Raw genomic sequence first — 5,674 nt, forward strand, 5'->3', positions numbered from 1 at the left:
ATTGAATATTTTGCTACCTTTCTGTTTTAGGTCCATACTCGTCAACTTTAAAAAAAAAAAAAAAAAAAACCTACCAGGAGAGAGGCAAAGTGTTGGAATAACAGAGGAAATAGACGTCAAGTCAAATCAAGTCATGTTGTTTTGCAGCTCAAATTCACAAAAACTTGATTTATTTTTTCCTCAATTAGCACAATTACTGCTAACAGGTAAACATTTGAGGTATAAGATAGAAGGACAATCTCTTTTTTTTTTTTTTTTGGCAATTTTGACCAGATGCATTTTTTGTCCTCCAACCTCAATTACTTTTGTAGTATTTTAGCCATAAACAGTACATTTGCATATATGCAAATATATAATAGTGATTACAGACATTTGATGTGATATTTTTTGTCCTCCAACTTCAAATACCTTTGGCACTGCTAATTATTTTAGCCATAATCAGTACATTTGCATATATGCAAATATGTAATAGTGATTACAGACATTTGATGTGAATTCATGAACCAAAGTAAAGTCTATATGACTTGGCCGCTCTCACACTTGAACTAACTACAGGTTTTTGTGTATTACAGTATGAACGTATTTACAGAGTTGCACTCTTTGACATCACGTCCCCCTGATATTGGGCGCTCAGGTCGGTTAAAGCTGCTGTCAAATCAGTGTTTCCTCTCCTCCTCTCTGACCTCTAAGTTGGTTCACACTTGCCTCACATACTTCAGCTCAGAGAAGGGGAAGTATAGAGTTTCATGATGCCGAATAACTGCGGGAAAACAAGTTCAAATGAGATGTTTTTCCCCTCTTTTTTTTTCTCTCCTCTCCTCAATTAATCCCCTGGTTTCCGTTGTGGTCCTGTGCGTGCCCCACATTTGGCCGCGGAGACACTCCCAGGTTTATAAATCCTCTCACTTGACTCTGAGACACATTGATTCAAACCCAAACTCCAGTCCGCTGTGAGAAAGATAGAGTCCACAAATCACAGCGACGCTGCCCGTCGTCTGAAGAATACATTCATGATTTTGGTAGCTTTTATGAGGCGGGTGATGGCAGATTGACACCAGATGAGTCATAAATTATCAAGAGTGCGATGCCAAGTCAAACAGTCGGGCGTAAATATACAGCAGCTCCAAATATACAGGCTGCAAATTCAGGTAGTGTTCCACTGCGGAGAGCTGCTGGACTCCACCGCTGCCATGTCTTCAAATGTTTCTGTACATTTAAACATGTATAAACAGTGTGTTAAAGAATCATATACACAAAATTAACTTTTATTTTCCCCGGGATTAAAGACTGGTTTTATGTGGTCATATAAGGTTTGATTACATTTGGAAATTGATGCCACCTAGAAATTTGTAGAAACACGGAAATATACACAAAATATTCCATGTGGAGATGTGTTTTTATCTTTGTGCACTAAAACTGTATATACACAGACAAAAACTAATAGACATCGCATTACTTTATTACACTTACATTTCCTTTTAGTAATGACTAAAACAGCTTTTTTTATTTGATTAGAAGAATTAGCCATATGGCCATATGGATTGATTTTTTTTTTATTATTTTGTAATTGATTGAGAAATTTTAAGCGTAAAATTCTAAGAAATAGCTAACACCTAATTTATTCAATGTTCTAGTTTCTAACTACCATTATTAGTCAATGATATAAGAATGTTGGTATCTGATCTAGGAAGCAGCAGTCTGTATCATCAGCAGAGTCAGGTGTCTTTCTACTACCATTATTAGTCAATGAGATAAGAATGTTGTAGTCTGTATCATCAGCAGAGTCAGGTGTTTGTCAATGATGTTTGTCCTTTTTTATCAAGTAGGTAAAAATAATACATTTAATTAAACCGACTGGTTTGGCAAAAACTATTTTCTACCTTCTCTTGTATCTTCTCTCTCTCTTTTTTTTTTTTTTGTCAGAACATGGACTCATCACTCAGACTAGGGATGGCAAACCTGCATGCTCTGAATACTGAAGATTAAATACGTTTTTAGAATATGGAGGAATAGTTCCTACCTTGTACCAGTTACAGGATCATGCAATGGTACCACCATCTGCAAAAATATAAAAAAAAAATAAATAAAATTTACAAAGTAAAAAAATAAATCAAATTCATTGCCTTTATTATAATGGTGACCCAGTGTTTTATAATGAGAAATTTCACTTCCATTGTACAAGGTTCATTAGTGCTTTTTTATGACCCATCTATTGTTACTCCACATGCTTATTTTTATTTCATATAAAAAGATCATTTAACTGAAATAAGTTCCAATAAGACCACACTCTGCTCCTACGAACTCACTTCCAGAGTTGTTAACTGTCTGAACCGTTCCACCTCATTCTTACAGGAGCTGCTGCCTGAACCGCAGTAACAGTCGTAGGCGACCTGTGAGCGGTTTTATGAGCACAGGCACCGATGACGTCCCTCTGCAGGAACGTGTCCCCCTGGTTTGACTCAGCGCCAGACACCGACCTGTGTAAGTGAGTGTGAACGTAAATAAACGCCATTATGGCCGCCATCTCCTCGGCTCCTGTCACACACAGCAGGTAAACACAGAACTTCCTGTAGAAATACCTCTGCTGCTGCTGCTGCTGCTGCAGTAAGAGCAAAAACAACAGCTCTAAATCTAAACAACTTGGGATAAACAAAGCAGACCACTGGCCCAATACGAAAGTAACTTGGAAAAATCTACGTTAAAGTTGTTTTTTTAAAAAAAAAAAATTCAAACAGTAATTTTGTAAAAATCTGTTTGGAACAGTGTTATAGATACTGCTATGATGTTAGGGACTTGGTGTTTTACATAAATGCAATTAAATACTAGCTAAATGATTAGCAAAACAGAACTAACAAAAAGGCTAAATATTACAGAAAAATGGATACAAAGGATATTAAAAGTTAGCCTTAGGTTAATACAACAGTCAAACAGAAGAGTGAAAAGTGATGTTATGGCTAATAAAGCTAAAAAAAAAAAGCTAGTTCCTACAAACCTGCTTAAATAGACTCTTTGTTTTGGATGGTGGTGTTTGTGAAAGCTGGAGCCCGAACAAAAACTTCAGGTAACACCCCTTTAAACGCCAACAGAGCCACACGTGCAGTGTGTATAACCTGGGTGAGCAGCGTGTAAAGTGGCTGACGTGAATTAATGAAAAGTGACAAAGTGTTTCCACACAAACGCCGGAGTGTTCCCACCAGCGCACGCATGTTATTTACATGAGACCATGAGGTCATTGGAGACAGCCGAGTGGAGTTCTGTCAGGAAAGTCCAATCGGTAGCAAAAATTAGCCGTACTTCTTTTGTTTTTCTTAAAACTTATTTTTATTGTAACAGACCCAGCAGCAGATCCATATAATAAAACCTGCATTTGGGAAATTTTGCACATTTGTTTTCGGTTGCAAACCTACATTTGTTTTTTTTTCCCCTCTAAATCTGCATCACCTAAGTCCATAGAGAAAACAGATCATTTAAGTTCTATTAGACAGGCTCTGTACTAGGGTCCTTTCTTTTTGACATCAGTCTCACTTCTTGTGGCAAGATACTTAAAGATACTCCTGTATACTCCTGGTACTTCTGTGTAGGGTCAACACATATGGATACAGATGACAATGGTGGAAAAATAGAGAGATAATTTCCCCCAAATTTAATTTTTTGTTAATTAAACACAATATGCAGCACTCTCTAGAAAACACTCGTTCAAAACACATTCAAATGCACCTTTAATTTGTAATAAGTCAAAAACACACAATTGACAAATACAGCAACAACAACAAAGACAGCAAATAGGAGCACTGGGACGGAGAACATCTATGGCAGGGGTGTCAAACTCATTTTGGTTCAGGGGCCACATACAGATAATTACCTATAAATAACAACAAGTACATTTTTTCCCTTTTGTTTTTACACAAAGCAGTACAGGTATATTAAAAAGTATTCATATTTAATTAATTAATTTGAAAAAACATGGACATGAAGTGTTTGTGCTTTTTTGTATTTAATCAATTAATTTGAAAAAACACCATGGACATGAAGTGTTTGTGCTTTTTTTTTAACTTTTAATTCATCAAGTGGGCCAGATTTAACCCCCTGGTGGGCCGATTCCGAACCGCGGACTGTATGATTGACATCCCTGATCTATGGGGACTGCACTCATGCTGGCAAACACACCAAAAATATAAACTGTGAAACAGGTGCCAAATTAACAACAACAATTAACATACTTACCAGGAGTGTGGAGCTCAGGTGAGAAACTCAGAAACACCCGTCAGCTCCACCACCAGGGCGGCCTCATGGTCACCACTCCTGCAGTACTCTCAGAAAAAAACAAAGAAGGAGAAATAGCTGTTAATAAATGCTAACAATAACTACTGCAACAGTTACTTCTAGGGGGAAATGTAGATGAAAAAGGAAGTAAGATTGATTCAACAATCACAAACAGCATCCAAATAAAGTAAACCAAAGAGTCAACAAACATCTATATAGAGCACCTGCAACAATTACTTCTAGGGGGAAATGTAGATTAAAAAGGAAGTAAGATTGAGTCAACAATCACAAACAGCAAGAGTCAACAAACATCTATATAGAGCAGGGGTTTATAGAGCAGCAACAGGAGCTAAAAAAAAAACCCCAACAAACTAAACCCAAACCCACAACGACGTTCAACAACATCTGCAACAGACCAACACACTGACCATCAGACCACATGGAGGAAGTGGAGAACAAAGGAAAGGCAGGTGAGGTGTGCCCACACCTCTCCCACCCCCAACCATGAGTGCTCACAGTGCTCTCTAGTGGCAGGGAGGGCAATGACCTGATACTGGGTCATTTTGTTTTTTTGTTTTTTGTTTTCTTTAAATCTGCCTTACCTAAGTCCATGGAGAAAACAGATGATTTAAGTTCCAAAGACACACGGGCTCTGTACTAGGGCCCTTTCTTTTTGACATCAACCTACTACTTAGATACTATCTACTTAGATACTATCTATCTATCTATCTATCTATCTATCTATCTATCTATCTATCTATCTATCTATCTATCTATCTATCCATGCATTATATTATATTTTCAACAATAAAAAAAAAATCTAAACCAAGTTTAACGATGGCTAATACTGCACAGCACGAGTGGATGACTTGGTCATTTACAGGGTTCACCAGAGAGCATCTCTATGGTAACCGGTTATTTAGTGAAAACAGTCACTCTGACAGGACCACCTACACCCTCTGTTTATTGTTTGAGAAGGTGTTTTGGTGAACAGAAGCCCAACTCTCTTCCCTACAACTCCCACTGATGTAGGCCGGAGACTGCAGAGGTGCCATAGTTACATCAGGGGTCTCCACAGGTTTTTTTGAGGGGGGTGTTTTAAGGGCAAGAAGGCACATGGGAGCTGTGGCCCGAGGATGGATCCCAGCTGACCCCTCCTAGGTGTCAATGTTATGACATGTGTACTGCTTGGCTGTTTTCACTCCCAACAAGAGCACTTCGTCTTCCAGGGTGGCCCAGCATCATAAAAGACGCTTGATTTACATGGCGGGGATCAGACCGTCCACCTTCCTCTGTCTTCCTGTTGCACTTACGCTTCTCTTCCTGTGAGCCCAGTCTGCAGCCTCAGGGGTGATAAATAACCACAGAATGGAGTGGGGAAAAATGGAATTCCTGCTCCAACATACACCCC

At 38.5% G+C, this 5,674-nt stretch overlaps 1 long non-coding RNA gene across 1 annotated transcript; it reads right to left on the reverse strand.

The window, feature by feature from the left end:
* Positions 1 to 422: 422 nt before the first annotated feature.
* LOC112488184 (uncharacterized) lies at positions 423 to 4,442 on the reverse strand. The gene is made up of 3 exons (XR_003052017.1): positions 4,225 to 4,442; positions 2,021 to 2,058; positions 423 to 1,206 (listed from the first exon to the last, which is right to left on the reverse strand). It is a non-coding gene; the product is annotated as an uncharacterized LOC112488184 (long non-coding RNA).
* Between the last annotated feature and the right edge of the window lie 1,232 nt (positions 4,443 to 5,674).

Source organism: Cynoglossus semilaevis, chromosome 15 (assembly GCF_000523025.1).
Source record: "Cynoglossus semilaevis isolate Cse_v1.0 chromosome 15, Cse_v1.0, whole genome shotgun sequence".
Taxonomy (NCBI): domain Eukaryota; kingdom Metazoa; phylum Chordata; class Actinopteri; order Pleuronectiformes; family Cynoglossidae; genus Cynoglossus; species Cynoglossus semilaevis.